Genomic DNA, 17,991 nt, shown 5'->3' on the forward strand with positions numbered 1-17,991 from the left:
AAAATTTTGACTTTATATCTCAGAATTCTGAGATGTTAAGTCAGAATTCTGAGATGTTAAGTCAGAATTCTGAGATGTTAAGTCAGAATTCTGAGATGTTAAGTCAGAATTCTGAGATGTTAAGTCGGAATTCTGAGATGTTAAGTCAGAATTCTGAGATACAAAGTCAGAATTTTGAGATGTAAGTAAGAATTCCGAGATATAAAGTCAGAATTCTGAGATACAAAGTCACAATTCTGAGATATAAAGTAAGAATTCTGAGATGTTAAATCAGAATTCTGAGATGTTAAGTCAGAATTCTGAGATACAAAGTCAGAATTCTGAAATACAAAGTCAGAATTCTGTGAAATAAAGTCAGAATTCTGAGATGTAAAGTCAGAATTCTGAGATATAAAGTCAGGATATAAAGTCAGAATTCTGAGATATAAAGTCAGAATTCTGAGATACAAAGTCAGAATTCTGAGATACAAAGTCAGAATTCTGAGATATAAAGTCAGAATTCTGAGATATAAAGTCAGAATTCTGAGATATAAAGTCAGAATTCTGAGATACAATGTCAGAATTCTGAGATATAAAGTCAGAATTCTGAGATATAAAGTCAGAATTCTGAGATACAAAGTCAGAATTCTGAGATATAAAGTCAGAATTCTGAGATATAAAGTCACAATTCTGAGATACAAAGTCACAATTCTGACTTTGCATCTCAGAATTCTGACTTTATATCTCATCTATATCTGTGTGTTTTAAGTCATTGCTAGGGTATTATGGGTGGTTGCTAGGCCATTTCTGTTGCATTCTGTGTTTGTTTTAAATTGTTGCTAGGGTATTATGGGTGGTTGCTAGGCCAATTCCTTGATTAGTATTAAATCGCCATCACCTGCTTTCAGATGGAGTGGCATTACTACACAGAGACGTATTTCACTGAGAAGCTAGGCAAAATCGTGTTCATAATTGAGGAAAATCGGGCCCGATAATCTATGCGATTTTGCCTAGCTTCTCAGTGAACTACGGCTCTGTGTAGTAAATGCTTCTCCATCTGAAATCTATGTAATTACTAGACTGTTGCTAGGGTATTGTGGGTGGTTGCTATGCTATTGCTCTGGTTTTCTGGGTGACTGCTAGACAGTTGCTAAGGTATAATGGGTGTTTGCTATGCTGTTGCTCTGGCATTATGTGAGGTTGCTTGGCAGTTAGGGTATTACGGGTGGTTGCTAGGCTGTTGTTATGGCATTCTGGTTGGTTGCTATGCTATTGTTTTTGTTTTCTGGATGATTGCTAGACTGTTGCTAGGGTATAATGGGTGGTTGCTATACTGTTGCTAGGGTGTTTTGAGTGAATGCTAGGCAGTTGCTAGGGTTATACTGGTTGTTGCTAGGCTGTTGTTAATATATTGGGTGGATTGCTATGAAGTTAATGGGATATTTAGGGTTGCTAGGCTGTTGCTGGGCTAGGGTATTTTAATTGGTTGCTAGGGTATTGTTATGGTTTTCTGGGTGATTGTGATGGTGTTGCTGTGGCATAATGGGTGATTGATAGGCCTTTACTGGGGTATTTACGTGGTTTGTGGAATTGCTGGTCTGTTCGGGGGGGGTTGACAGAGAGCTGCTATGCGTTTAATATGGTGTATGTGAGAAAATGATAGGTAGTTGCTATCTTGTCATGGCTGGCTGTTAGTGTTATGAGTTGCTTGGTAGTTTGGGGTTTGACAGAGCATTGCTATATAATCGACAGGGTATTTAAATTAGAGTGATCTAAAATGTCCAGCACATGCTGTATTTTTATAGACCATTTGCGAGTAGATGTCACAGTTACGTCACTGCAAGCTGTGTGTGCAATGTGGTGCCAGAAAAACAGTAAAAATGAAATATACACGAGTGAAACGAGCAAGATAACTCACTGGAAAATGTCTTGTTGTGCTGTTGAGTGTCAGAATAGGAATGTGTGATGAAATCTGTCACTCACTTTCTGCCACCAGTTGGGCTCCACTCACAAAAAACATAATCTCTGTTTGCAAACATGCAAAATGTCTATATATTCAGCTAGATGTTAAAGGGAAAAAACCTGTTTCCACAAAATCATTCCAATGATAGGAGGACACCATCTCAGGTTGTCACTCCTGCAGTATCATCACAGCCTGATATGCTGTTTTTAATTTAGGGGTCTCTAAAAAGTCACACATATGCTGTCTTTTCTATTCCTTCAAGTAAATGTTTAAGGGAAACAACCCGATTCTACAGAATCATTCCACTTCAGAATGATATTACCCCATCTCGGGTTGTCACTCCTGCAGTACCATCACAGCATGATATGCTGTTTTTAAATTAGGGGTCCACCCATAACACTGTAGTAACTGCCTATCATTCACTCAAAGACACCCTATATACCCTATATATACTATTGAATGCATAGCAGTTCTCTGTGAAACACACTGAACAGCCTATCAATTTTATAAACCACCTCAAATACCCTAGAAAAGGACTACCAATCACCCAGAATGCTATAGCAACACCATTGCAATCACCAAGAAAACCATAATAATATTCTTGCAACCAATTAAAATACCCTAGCCTAGCAACAACCAAGCAACCACATAGAATACAACATCCTAGCAACCACCCACAATATCCTAGCAACTTCATAGCAATCCACCATAATATTTTAGCAATAGCCTAGCAACCAACCAAAATGCCACAACAACAGCCAGCAACCACCCATAATATCACAGCAATTGCCAGTGTAGCAATTAGCCAGGAAATCAGAGAAATAACATAGCAAGCACACAGAATGCCACAACAACAGCCAAGCAACCACCCATAATATCACAGCAATTGCCTTGCAACCCCACGGAACACCAGAGCAACAGCCTAGCAACCACCCATAATACCCTAGCAACAGTGTAGCAATTAGCTAGGAAATCAGAGAAATAGCATAGCAATCACAAATAATGCCATAGCAACTGCCTAGCAACCCCAAAGAACACTAGAGCAACAGCCTAGCAACCACATTGAATGCCAGAGCAACAGCCTCACAATCACCCATAATATCCTAGCAATTGTCTAGCAATCACATAGAAAACCATAGCTAAACCCTAGCAACCACTTAATAACCATAGCAAAAGCCTAGCAACCACCCATAATATCATAGCAATGACTTAAAACACACACAGAATGCAACAGAAACAGCCTAGCAACCACCCATAATACCCTAGCAATGACTTAAAACACACACAGAATGCAACAGAAACAGCCTAGCAACCACCAATTATACCTTAGCAACGACTTAAAACACATCATATAGATGAGATATAAAGTCCGAATTTTGAGATGCAAAGTCAGAATTCTGAGATGCAAAGTCAGAATTCTGACATTGTATCTCAGAATTCTGACATTGTATCTCAGAATTCTGACTTTGTATCTCAGAATTCTGACTTTGTATCTCAGAATTCTGACTTTATATCTCAGAATTCTGACTTTGTATCTCAGAATTCTGACTTTGTATCTCAGAATTCTGACTTTGTATCTCAGAATTCTGACTTTATATCTCAGAATTCTGACTTTGTATCTCAGAATTCTGACTTTGTATCTCAGAATTCTGACTTTGTATCTCAGAATTCTGACTTTGTATCTCAGAATTCTGACTTTGTATCTCAGAATTCTGACTTTGTATCTCAGAATTCTGACTTTGTATCTCAAAATTCTGACTTTGTATCTCAGAATTCTGACTTTGTATCTCAGAATTTTGAGATACAAAATCAGAATTTTATTTTATTATTTTTTACAACATGGCGGAAACGGGCTTCCATATACACCACCTCCTGAGCTGGCGTAGGATTTGAGCATGCCGTACGCCAACGTCCATATTGATAAATCTCAAAGTCACCGTGGTTTTGGGTGTACGCAAGGTGTACGCTGGAAATTTGGTGTACGCACTTTTGATAAATGAGGGCCATTATATATATGCTTATAAATCAAGAATAAAGCATTGATAAACTATTTACTAATGTCTATTAATGTTTAATAAATAAAGAATTGACTATTTAGTAATGCTTAACTAATGCTTTACTAATGCTTCATAGTGTGCAGTTATTATAAAGTGTTACCCATATTTTCAACAGCTACATTGCAGAGATAAAGAATTTATTTATTTTTTTGCAGTTCAGCCAGGAGACTACAGATTTCACAGATGAAATGCACATACTGTACAGCACTGTCTTTGAATTAGTAAGACTATTCGCTGTAAAGGTGCCATAGTTTCACCAACTCATCCATCCACAAACACTGCCTTTTCACGAGTTCGCATTAACATGTAATCGTTAGGGAATGAGATAAAGCATATTTGGCGTGCTGTCCGAGGAGAGGGCTCCGAGCTCTGAATTTTAGCCCGAACCCAGAGTACTCCCCTCTCTTTAACTGTGATAAATGAATCTAGATGAGAGTGAGGTGATTGGGTGGAGGAGGGATGCTGCAAAAAATCTGTCACGGGACAGAGGTGAGGGACTGCCATTTATAGGCACCTCTTTGCACTGATTGGTTGGATCACATGACCATGCTCCTCCCGAACTAAGTTAAATAAACTTCATTAAATGGTCTCTATGCTTGTAGCTTCTTATATATCTTTGGAATTATAATTAAAAAGCTACCCAGATAGCAGTCAGTTCTGGGCCGATTCTGGCTTTTTTCCGCCAGTGTCGGCTGAAAGCCGGACAGATTTTTAGTGTATGCGCCAGAACTGGCCCAGATGAGGAAATAGTATACCAGTAGTAAACACTATTTATAGCTGTTGGCCCGAGTGTAAGCATACTCAGCTGAAGTCCGGGTCTACTAAAGTAGCGTCTCAATGTAATCGGGCCAAATCTGGCATTGTGTAGTCGGACCGACTACGTTGCATTGTGCCTGGACCGATTATGGTTTGATATGATACTGCCAAGATGTGTATGATGTCAGAAATTCAGTATGTGGCCCGATACCAGTGGAACTGACACATGCCGGTTGTAACGCTGTTTGGCGGCAATTTAAAAATGTTTATGCTTCAGACGGACAGTATACAGTACACGGCCCGATTCCGTGATGCGGCAATCAGCCCTCTAGCTGTTGAACGGCAACATCACCACTACTGTTATGATTTGAATCAAGCAGAGCACAAAGCTGAGCTCCCGTTCGACACAGACACCATCATCAATAACTGGTAAGTCACTGATTTAGTTTTTATATGTTAAAAATGCATGATAACAATGAAAAGGAATTGTTTGCTACATATTCAAAACCGTGAATTTTCCTGCATGTTTAGCCAGCTATCACGTTAGCTTAAATATTGTTGTTAGTAAGCTGAATCCATTTAGAAAGATGTAAATAACCAGTCGTCGTTCACGTGCAGGTTAACAGGTTTTTAATAATCAAGCAGAGAATTCAGACACACGTTCGTATCTTCATAAAAAGGAGCATTACACACAACCTTATTTGAGCTAAAGTAGTTAAGAAGTTAAAGAGCACCCTGCTGAAAAATCCAGCATCAAACCAGCATGGGAATTATGATGGTCTTTGCTGGTGGTCACCAGCATAACAGCACCAAAACACAACATATGCTGTGGCTTGCTGGTATGACCAGCATGGGATGCTGGTGCTAATGCTGGTTTGGTGATGGTCCTGGTTTGAGGCTGTTTAGCTGGTGTTCACTAGCAAACCAGCACCAAAACACAACATATGCTGGTCTTGATGGTATGCTGTTTTTTTCAGAAGGGCACATTTTTCAGATTCACAAATTTACACACCCTTTGATGTGTAAGTGTTAAAGACATGTGAACGATGTGCAAATGTACAAAACCCTACACTGTACAAAATTTGCTGTAATTTTGCAGCTGGTTGCCAGTAACTTACTTTAGTAGATAAAGACTGAACATGTTTCATGTTAATTTAACTTTGAACAAACTGTTAAATAACATAATTGTAAAATCTACAGTAAGTTACTGGCAGCTAGTTGGCAGTAACACCCAGTAATACTGTAATTTCTACAGAATTTTTTTACAGTGTAAGTAAACAATGACGCCAGTTATCTTCTTCAACTTAAATCTCTTTTCTTGGACTACAACAAACACACAACAGTTTACTTCTATGGATTGCACACAACTTTTCTTAAATTAGCACACAAAAAATAGCATGCATCACCTCTTTGATATAAGGAATCAACTACTGTAGGCTATGACCTGTGTCCTGTATGAAACTATGACCAACTATTAAAGGCGGAGTCCACGATGTTTGAAAAACGCGTTGGAAAAGGAGACGGGACGACTACCAAAACACACTTATAGCCAATCAAATCAAATCAAATGCCAGGTTGCGTATGTGTGGGGCGGGTCTATCAACAGAAGGTCCAGATTCTATTGGGGTAGGGGCGTGTTTGTTTAGGTGATTTCAAATATCAACATTGGCTTTCAAACATCATGGACTCCGCCTTTAAGACTATAAATCTGTTTCAGGTTAACTGGTTGGGGCTTATTGGCGGGACAGATGTACGAGACTGCACATGGCATATATTGAAGAGGGCGACCGACAACTCCCTGGCTTAAAACCTCAACTGGATGGAAAAGACTTTATTTGCCACCCTCTAACTCAGAGAGGTAGTGATTGGTAAATATATCTGTTAATTATTTGTTAATAAAAATGAGACATTTCTTTTTAATATGCTCATTAAATGTTAAAGATTTCACAATGACAATATGGATTACTTATTTTAAAGATGCAGTTTGGAGAAGGTCCCTTACAGTTGTGGAGGGGACAATGAAGAGGTGGCTCGATCGAGAGGGTGGGTGCAAGAGACATCTTTAGCAAAAGAAAAGCAGTTAGTGTTAGCGCCTGTGTTTGAGTCTGCAAAGGAGAATGTTTTGTGCTGTAAAAAGAGTGGTGGTGTTTTGGTTAAATGTGTTTAACTTGTTTTAATTACTTGGCTTGTGAGTGAGAGGTGTGTGTGTGTGTGCGTGTGGGTTGGTATATGTGGTTTATGGGGAATAGTGTATAATGACATGTTTAATATGCTATAAACATGCTTTACAGGGACACAATACTAAGTGGTACTTTTTCAGATTAAAGGCTTCCAACAGATTTTTGTTATGGTTGGGCTTAGGGACTGGGGTAAGTTAAGGCAATAGAATATACAGTTTGTACAGTATAAAATGCATTGTGTCTATGGAATTGTCCCGGTAAACCACATATGCCAATGTGTGTGTGTGTGTGTGTGTGTGTGTGTGTGAGAGAGAATTTTTTTCTTTAAATGTTAATTAATTTGTTTTACATGTTGTCTCGCTGTAATTGCTTAAGGGGATAATTCACCCCAAAATTGCAATTTTATCATAAATCACTTCCCCCCTGTCATTCTAAACCAACAAGTGCTTAGATTGTCTTTAGAACACGTTTTTAGATATTTTTGATGAAAACTGGGAGGCTTCTGTCCGTCCCATTGATTTCAGTAAGTTTTACAATCCATTTAACACAAAAGAATGAAAGACATTGCCAAGAAGTTCGGTGTTCCATTGGTATTTCAATGAAAAAAATTTTCAACAGTTTGTTCTTCTCCTTGGTCGTTCGAAGCCTGTTAACGACCAGACTACGGCGCATCCTGCTGACGTCACCTGCTGCTGACGTCACCTGCTGACGTATGTCCCAGCGTACAGACAGAATAGGCTGCCAAGTAATTTGTACATTTATTTGGGCTGTTTAAGTATTGTTACAATGTTTGCATTATGCTTTAAAAAAAGCGTAGAAAAATAAAAAAAAACATTGGTAACCACATCAGCAAGTGACGAGAGCTGCAGGTGATGTCAGCAGCATCGCTGTAGTCTGGTCTTGAATACGCTTTCAACGACTAAGGAGGAGAACAAATTGTTGAAATCGTTCGTTTTATTTTCTTTGTGCACAAAGTGTTCTTGTCACTTCATAATATTATTATTAAACTACTAATAGAAAATTGACCTTTTTGGCGATGTCTTTCATTCTTTTCTGGGAGGCGGATTGTGAGACTGGCTTAGGTCAATGGGACAGACAAAAGCCTCCCGGTTTTCTTAAAAAAATTCTAAAAATGTATTCTGAAGACAATCAGAGCACTTGGTGGTTTAGAACGACACAGGGGTAGGTGATTTATGAGAAAATTATCATTTTAAGGATGAACTATCCTTTTAAAAATGTTTATAAAGTGGGTTATGTGGTTGTAAAATGTGTTGTGTAAGAGATATATGTCTGTTTGTATTTGTTGGGTTTTTGTAAAGTGTACTGAATTTGTTAAGAATTAATATGTTCAAAATTACGGTTAATTGTTGGTACATGTTAAAACATGTTCATATTTATGTATTTGTTAACTGTTAATTCACATTAATGCGATGTGTGTATTTTTTTAATAAAAGGCTCTTAATCTTCTTAAATGGGTGTATTTTTCTTGAAAAATAAAAAATATACAATATTTACCAGTTTCTGGGCCACATCTGGCCCAGGGACCACGCAGATGTTGTCAGCCACATAAAACAAAGGGTCTGGGCCAGACCTGGGCCAAATAAGCAATTTAAGTCACTTTACAGTGTGCTAGCCAGACCTGGGCCAAATAAGCAATTTAAGTCACTTTACAGTGTGCTAGCCAGACCTGGGCCAAATAAACAATTTAGGTCACTTTACAGTGTGCTGACCAAATCCGGGCCAAGTCAGTATGTAAGATCTATTTTACTGGGTGTGGGCCACAACTGGCCCAGATTTAATAGTTTGATCCAATTTTTAGTGTGTGGGCCAGTTTTGGGCCGGGGACCCAGCCAGAACTGGGCCAGAACTCAAGCAAATATGTGGCCCAGTGGTGGGCCAGCCAGATTTTGCTATCTGATAACAACCATCAGTGTGTGTAAATATGTTTTACTTCTTAATAATAAAATAAGATTTGCCTGTTGAACATGGAGTGTATTTAAATTTTTTTTACAGATATTTAATTATATAGATTGCTATGTAAACACGCTTTTGTCAGAGTGGTGGCCCCTAGTGGAGTCAAGAGGAATAAGGTAAACCTAAGTGTGCTCCAGACCAACCTTACATAAGGTATATTTAACTAAGAACGTTTCAGGAAACACATATTAATGATAAGGTACAGCTTAAGGTACAACTTAACTCATTCACCGCCAACTTTTTTTTTTAAGTTGCTCGCCAACATTTTTTGTGGTTTTTACAAGTTTCCAAAAAAAAAACTTCCAGGAAAAATGTATTTTAAAAATATAAAAACATACAAAATATATCAAATGACAGAGCAGACCCTCTGCTTTCAAACAAGCAATAAACAAACAAACAAAACTGGAAAAAAATGTTTCTTCCTATCTCTATTTTTTCTCTGCTTATAAACTCTTACATTTTTTATCAAAAAGCTGAAATACTTGCATTTTTGTAAAGGAATTGTGTTAGAGGTCAGAATGAGAATGATTGTCAAAACATAAAGCAGTGTAAAATTAATAAATCATTTTTTGCTGCAGTTTTTTTTTATAAATGATGGAAGATTATCTAGTGGATAATCGCAGTATTACAGATAACCCTAAAACCTCATCAGTAACACGTTTTTTATGCAAAAGTTTTCTCTTAAATGATGAGATATCTCGCCAATGGCAGGGAAAGAGTTAAGAACGACGTAAAGCTAAGAAGGTTTCGGGAATCTTGAAAAATAAAAAATATACAATATTTACCAGTTTCTGGGCCACATCTGGCCCAGGGACCACGCAGATGTTGTCAGCCACATAAAACAAAGGGTCTGGGCCAGACCTGGGCCAAATAAGCAATTTAAGTCACTTTACAGTGTGCTAGCCAGACCTGGGCCAAATAAGCAATTTAAGTCACTTTACAGTGTGCTAGCCAGACCTGGGCCAAATAAACAATTTAGGTCACTTTACAGTGTGCTGACCAAATCTGGGCCAAGTCAGTATGTAAGATCTATTTTACTGGGTGTGGGCCACAACTGGCCCAGATTTAATAGTTTGATCCAATTTTTAGTGTGTGGGCCAGTTTTGGGCCGGGGACCCAGCCAGAACTGGGCCAGAACTCAAGCAAATATGTGGCCCAGTGGTGGGCCAGCCAGATTTTGCTATCTGATAACAACCATCAGTGTGTGTAAATATGTTTTACTTCTTAATAATAAAATAAGATTTGCCTGTTGAACATGGAGTGTATTTAAATTTTTTTTACAGATATTTAATTATATAGATTGCTATGTAAACACGCTTTTGTCAGAGTGGTGGCCCCTAGTGGAGTCAAGAGGAATAAGGTAAACCTAAGTGTGCTCCAGACCAACCTTACATAAGGTATATTTAACTAAGAACGTTTCAGGAAACACATATTAATGATAAGGTACAGCTTAAGGTACAACTTAACTCATTCACCGCCAACTTTTTTTTTTAAGTTGCTCGCCAACATTTTTTGTGGTTTTTACAAGTTTCCAAAAAAAAAACTTCCAGGAAAAATGTATTTTAAAAATATAAAAACATACAAAATATATCAAATGACAGAGCAGACCCTCTGCTTTCAAACAAGCAATAAACAAACAAACAAAACTGGAAAAAAATGTTTCTTCCTATCTCTATTTTTTCTCTGCTTATAAACTCTTACATTTTTTATCAAAAAGCTGAAATACTTGCATTTTTGTAAAGGAATTGTGTTAGAGGTCAGAATGAGAATGATTGTCAAAACATAAAGCAGTTTAAAATTAATAAATCATTTTTTGCTGCAGTTTTTTTTTATAAATGATGGAAGATTATCTAGTGGATAATCGCAGTATTACAGATAACCCTAAAACCTCATCAGTAACACGTTTTTTATGCAAAAGTTTTCTCTTAAATGATGAGATATCTCGCCAATGGCAGGGAAAGAGTTAAGAACGACGTAAAGCTAAGAAGGTTTCGGGAATCCCACCCACCATTCAGAGTTAAGAACGATGTAAAGCTAAGAAGGTTTCGGAAATCCCACCCACCATTCAGGCAAGCACAATATCATCAGCTTTAATCTAGATGGCATTATAATAAGCTAATTTACAAGTCAATATTAACATAACCATGTGGCTAGAAATTCCTATCTTGAGTTGGTTCAAGCATGCAGAGAGAGTGGATGCACTGTAAACCCGAATAAGTTGGGAAAACTAAAAAAATTGAGGTAATCAGTTGCCTCAAATCTTTTGAGTTATGATGATCCTAACATTTTAAGTGCACTTAACCCAAAATATTTAGTTATCACCTTTTATATTTTGAGTTCTTGCATATCAAGCATTTCATTTACTAAACTTGTGTATTTTGAGTTCTTGCAAATCAAACATTTCATTTACTAAACTTGTATATTTTGAGTTCTTGCATATCAAACATTTCATTTACTAAACTTGTATATTTTGAGTTCTTCCAACTCAAACATTTCATTATCTAAACTTGTGTATTTTGTGTTCTTGCAAATCAAACATTTCATTTACTACACTTGTATATTTTGAGTTCTTGCAACTCAAACATTTCATTATCTAAAATTGTGTATTTTGAGTTCTTGCAACTGAAAATTATCTTTACTACACAGTTATATTTTGAGTTTTTGCAAATCAAATATGTAATTTACTAAACTTTTCTATTCGAGTTCTTGCTAAGCAAATGATTTATTTCTATATCAAGTTAAATCAACTTCTAAAATCTTTATCAAAATGTTTCAGCAATTTTAAAGAAACACATGACATGTGTAATACAATTTTGGCAATTTATTTCACAAAAGGATTGCTCCACAGCAAATTTCATACATTTAAACTAGCATGAGACAGTTGCATTAAACATCTCTCTTAAATTTACAAATGTGATACAATCTGCAGTCAAAAATTAAAGTCTGTTTAGCAACCCACATTAAGTAAAGTTACCCTTTTAACGGGTTCAAGGTAACATAACTGTTTAACAGCATTTAATATTTTTTAGTCAAATATTAAATTCTCTTAGCAACACAACATACCTTTTAACAGGCTAAAACTTTTTAACAGCATTTTATATAATGAGAAATGAGTGCTTAAAGGGACACTTCACCCATTTGCATTAAGCTTTGTATAATTAGAACCCCAGTCATGTTTTTGAATGGTCATGCATCATTTTCTCAGTTGCCACTGAGACAGAAGAAATACAGATTTCAGTGTTTCACTTCCTTCTTTCAATGATGTAAAAATCATCATTTTGCATCATTGAAAGAAGGAAGTCCAATATCTTTGTTGAGGGAGTGAGACTACAAACACCCATTTTCTCTGTCAAATAGGCACCAAATTCTAAATGCATGTTAAATTTCACCTACAAACAGTGTTGGGAGTAACGCATTACAAAATATAATATATTACAGTAATATATTAGTTTTTGCTGTAACGCAGTAATATAACGCATTACTAATAAAATTTTGGTAATATTTTACTCGTTACAGTCTTAGTAACGAGCGCGTTACAACAATGCATTTCAAAATTAGACCGTGTTATTTTTATTTTTTTATTTTTGACCAATGCGCGCGACCAGCATCTACACATGAAAAAGCTGCGTGTAAAATAGTAATGGCTGCGTCCCAAGCCGCATACTTTCATACTATATAGTGGGCGAAAAGCACTACTTCTCGTGCTCTTTGCCTACTAAATAGTATGGAAGGCGGTTTGGGACGCAGCGTTTGTCCACGTGCTGTATGCAATGTTCATTTTTACTTTAACTTTGTATTTGAAATGCGATTTGAACGCGGTGCACGTCAAATATAGACACGTTTCTTAAAGAGCCGAATCTGGGAAGTCCGCGGCTGTATAACATTGACTAAAGTGGTCACAATCAGGTCCGGTAGCGCCGCACACGCATAATTTTGCGAATAAGAGCACTAAGTAAAAGCAACAGAAAGTTTCTATCGGTCTCCTGTGCTGCTTGAACCTCAGAAGTAAAGAGACTTTTACAAATGTTCCCAGTAAAATTCGTATCACCAGCAATGACAAGGTAAGCTTTGCTATGATTACAGTGCTAGGCTATTCCTGCTATCTACAGTTTCATTACAAACAGCAACCTAAACTACAACATAACATATAGTGAAGACTTAAACATGGTTATCTAAATAGTACATTTAAACATCACTGTTTAAAGTTTTTACCAGCCTTTGTATGGGAGCCTATATTCATTGTTTGGCAAAAAGCAGTGTTCCTCTGTTTGTCTGTGCTTTACATGTTAGTCTACATGTAATCCTTATATTGGACTGAAATGAGCTGTATTCCTTGAGGCCTGATCCTCCAATAGCACTTTTTGATAAGTTGTGTCAATCCAGTGCATGCCAGGTTTGTGCTGTGAATCTGAATTAAAAGTGAATTAAAGAATAGAAATGAAAAGAGGTTGTGTGTCTTGCCATGTTATTAGGCTATAGGTTCCATTATAGTGGTCTCTAGCTCTATTGTGTTTGGTATGTTTACCATAATTTACCAGACTTTTACCAAATCATTTGTCTATGTTTATGATTCTGACAGTGATTGTTACTGTATTTTGCCATAAGTCTTCACTGTGCCTATAGGGCTTGGGCGTCGTGACGTCATTACTTGTCGTGGCGGCCATGTTGGTTGCCTCCTTTACTGCTGCGCTCCATGCTGCGCTCTGTTTATAGACATACTTTCTCTCAATCGTGTGTCTTAATTTGATTAATTTGTCGTTAATTTTTCAACCATGGTAAACCGTTGCTGTATTAATAATAAAGTAACACATTAAAAGTAATTTACATTAAAAATGACAGATAAGAACAAAACTTCATTATGTTTTATTCAATATCGGAAACCAAACATTAACCTCAACCCCTCAGTAATGTGTATACATGACATATAAATGACATTTATATATACGACAGTGAAGTATAACATCTGAATATTAATTTATATAGCTTAAGTCAACATTGAACATAAGGGAAATGTCCCGGTTTACTCGCCCAAAATACGGGAACATTTCAACATTCATCTTTCTGTTGCTATCCCTCTGCTGACAGCAAAAACTGCTGCATTAACTAAGCTACTTGTGAAGCTAGGTCATACGTGACTTTGCTTACAGATTGGCGTGAAATCGTGCTCTTACAACAACCACGCTGTTATCTTAAATGACTCTTTTTTCATATGGATCCCAACCGTTAATAGTTCCGATTTTGTCCACATACCGGTCCCTGCTTCCCTGTTTAACGTATCCCAGTAAATTACACATACTTTTCCGGATTTTAACATCTTTTTTCTTTCTTTTAATTCTCCCAACTCTGCCGCTTCTCCTCGTTCAACTTGCTGTATGCTTTAGTGATGGGTCGTTCGCGAACGAGCGGCTCTAAGAGCTGATTCTTTGTAGCGAACGAGCAGAGCCGAATCTTCAGACGCATGCAGGGGAGCCGGCTCTTCTAAGGGAGCCGAGCCAGAAGAGCCGAATCTATGAAAAGAGCCGGACTGCCATCACTAAAATGTAGAGCCAGCGCTTGAGCCGAAAGAGCCGAATCAATGGAAAGAGCCGGACTGCCCATCACTAGTATGATTACATTCGCGAGGCCACCAACATGGCCGCCACGTCCCAGAATGCAACGCGGCGCCCAAGCCCTATTCAAAGCTCGAGGGCCAACACATAACTTCTAGATTTATAAGCAGCAACAAACTACATTTTAACATTTTATAATGCCTAGTCATACTTCTGTTCTTTTGATGAAAGTAACTCAAAAGTAACGCAAAAGTAGTGTAACTCATTACAGTAGATAGTAATATTGTAATGTAACTAATTACTTTCAAATGACAGTAATTTGTAATATATAATGTATTACACTTTGGAAGTAACTTGCCCAACACTGCCTACAAATATAAGACACTTTCAATAAAGATTAATGTTTCTACAAGTGAAATGCTCCTTTAACAGCCAACTTCATATATTAACACCACATAGTTGCATTAAACATGACAATTTCTTAAACTGAACCGGTTTGTTAATACAATAACTTGTATCTACTTAGTTCTTATTGACAAGTAACAAAATAAAGTTGTTATACTGAAATGATAAATCCAAGGCAGGAATCACAGGGAATGAGTCTTTAATTAAAAGGTAACAAAGGCAGTCTGGAGATGTCACACAGCACTGGAATGTAACAAAAGATGCTTGACTCCCAATCCGGGAAAACGATAGAGATATTCCCTGGAGCTGGCCCGGGGCGCAACAGTAGACAAATCAGGTACGGAAAAAAACTCCTCAGCTTTCACACACAGCTGAACATCAAACGAAATAGCAGAGATACTGGACAGGACAGACAAGACGAGACCAGGTGAGCTTTTTCCAATACACGACACGACACGATAAAGCTGTAGAGTATACAGAGAACATGTGCAATTCAATAATCCGACAAAGAGACTTCTTTGACTTCGACTTCTTCTTCTTCTTCTTCTTTTTCTTCTTCTTCTTCTTCTTCTTCTTCTTCTTCTTCTTTTATGGCAGTTGGCAAACAACGTCTGGTTGGACAAAGAGACTGCCAAAACAGCCACCAGATAAATGCTAAGGGCAGAGTGGGAACAGGTGTCACAGCAATCAGCACGAGCGCAGATTGCAATGACACACAGGTGAGAGGGGAGAGAGAGGGAGAGAGAGAGTTTGGTATACCACTAAAAATGAAGGGATGTATGCGAGAGAAGGCGTGTGTATGTGAATAAATGTGTGTGTGTGTGTGTGTGTATGTGACAAAAAGGCAGACAGAGAAAACCAGACTCATGACAAAAGTAACATCAGTTAGATAACATTTAAGTAACTCTTTTTGTCTTTTGTGTGCTGAGGTAGTACAAGTTATGCTTCAGATCAACTCGTTTTTTAAGGTTTGCAGGCTAGGAGACAGTTTCCCATCTTCCATGTCAAGAAAAACTTTTTTGCACAAATACAAGTTCTTTAGGATATTGTATGTGAAAAGCATACAGGAATCCAAACAAGACAAGAAAGGCCTCTGTAAGTTGGTTGTGGGTGGTGACCAATTCGTCCTCAAGAACAACAGAGACATTCACTGGGTCATAATGCATTTGGGCATTAGAGCTGTAACGCACAACCATAAATAGAGCCACTGGAGCTGCACTTCAGAATCTTCAAGCTAAAAAAATCAGGAACAAAAAAGATTAAGAACATGAAAATGATGCTGCAGGAATTTAGTACATCACTTATTAGGAATTATCCATTACATGGCTTCTACACAGGTGACTTTTGAATTCACCGAATATGTGAAACATGCAGGGGCAATCAGGATACATACATGGAAGTGGACTTATTTTTGAGCAGTGTCTATGTTCTAGTCTGTGGTGTCTGAGGAGGTGGAGTCTTGAACGATTAATCTTTTTACACCCTGCACTCCCAGTCTATCATCTTCTTTGAAATCTGAAAAGCAAACATTTACATGGTTAAACATAATGATTTAAACAGTAATAGCAAGCAGGATCTAAAAATAAACATGTACACTGTACGTAGCAAACGCAACCATTCTCTCTCATTAAAACACATACATTGACAAATGCAATATAATGCATATTAGTAGTATGCATATGTGTCTCATTTACATCTCATTGCGTGATATTCAGTTATTCACTTAAACAGCCATGTGCACAACGAACGATTCACATTAACCACTGTTTATTAGTTTTAGACCAGTCACTTAACACATCGACTAATAGTATAAACACAAACTAAAAATCCTGATCAATACATATAAAACTTGCATTGCCATAACCTTAATATACACATCATTAGAAATAATAATTTAGACCACAACCATTATGCTCAAGTTATTGTCACATGGGGGGGGGGGGATTTACAAGTGCCACGCGTGACCTACTTTTCATTAAACACAGTTTAGCATTACTTTTTAACTAATAAAGTGCATAAAACAAACTCATAATAATTCCCACAACAGTCACTGAAGCATTAAAGTAATAAATAATAGGTTTTGTAGGGGTTTTACCTGCAATAAGGGAACAGGTATAAGAGACAAACAAACACGCTGAGTTTCCCTCGATCAGTGTATTGTTCTATGATACTAAAGGAACGCGTGCTTGACCCTAGTCGCCTGTCTACGCCCCCTACTGGAATCTTCCAGTATTGCAGTCACTAAATTCCCTAGCCAAATATGGCATTACTCACAAAAGACAGCAACAATGTGACAACGCATCTAAAAATATTGTATCTACATCACATCTAACTGTTAAACACAATTACGTACATGAAAAGTAAACATAATGGCCTTAAGAATTGATACTATGGGCTCTATCTTGCACCCAGCGCAATTGACTTTGTCAGTGACGCATGTATCATTTCGTATTTTGCACCGGCGCACAGCGGGTTTTTCCCTCCACAGATGCACGTCGGCAAACTAGGGAATGAACTTGCGCTCCCTGGGCGGTTCAGCGCAAAAAAGGAGGCGTGCTCCGGCGCAAACCACCTCGTATGCTATTTTGCAGTTTCAAAAAACAATTGCGCTACTAACAAAAAAAAACTAGTCTAAAGTCAGTGGCGCGTTGCGCGTAGTTCATTATGCTATTTTAAGGTCGCATGCTTGACCATAATGTTTAGCGTGCACAACGCGCATTGCTTATCTAATCTACACAGATGCAACAGTTCTTTTTGCAAATCATAAATTGTTACAATAAAACATATAAGATAAGGGAAATCATTAAATCATAAATTGTTACAATAAAAAATATTAATACATGAGATAAGGGAAATCATTGTGGTGAGCATTGTGGTAGTTTTTATTTATTTTGTGTGGCAGCGTTAAACAATTATCATGCAAATAACGATTAAAATATTTTCATAAGTTTGTTGAGTGGCTGTATTACGTTTATTTTATGTAAATAATAATTCAAATGTTTTCATAAGAAACCTTAATGTATGTGAACTTGCTTTGTAAGTGTACTTTGGGGTTGGACCTTGCTTGTGTTTCCGATATCAAAGCCCCCAAACCCTTTCAGCGGTGAGGGTGCACGCAGCGATGTCCT

At 37.4% G+C, this 17,991-nt stretch overlaps 2 long non-coding RNA genes across 2 annotated transcripts; one reads left to right on the forward strand and one right to left on the reverse strand.

The window, feature by feature from the left end:
* Nucleotides 1–4,631: 4,631 nt before the first annotated feature.
* Nucleotides 4,632–7,411, forward strand: LOC141365925 (uncharacterized). The gene is made up of 3 exons (XR_012370893.1): nt 4,632–5,184; nt 6,473–6,623; nt 6,733–7,411. It is a non-coding gene; the product is annotated as an uncharacterized lncRNA (long non-coding RNA).
* A 6,346-nt stretch (nt 7,412–13,757) lies between these two features.
* LOC129451206 (uncharacterized) lies at nt 13,758–16,799 on the reverse strand. The gene is made up of 2 exons (XR_008646672.2): nt 16,257–16,799; nt 13,758–16,097 (listed from the first exon to the last, which is right to left on the reverse strand). It is a non-coding gene; the product is annotated as an uncharacterized lncRNA (long non-coding RNA).
* Nucleotides 16,800–17,991: the final 1,192 nt, after the last annotated feature.

This window comes from Misgurnus anguillicaudatus, chromosome 8, assembly GCF_027580225.2.
Source record: "Misgurnus anguillicaudatus chromosome 8, ASM2758022v2, whole genome shotgun sequence".
Classification (NCBI taxonomy): Eukaryota; Metazoa; Chordata; class Actinopteri; order Cypriniformes; family Cobitidae; genus Misgurnus; species Misgurnus anguillicaudatus.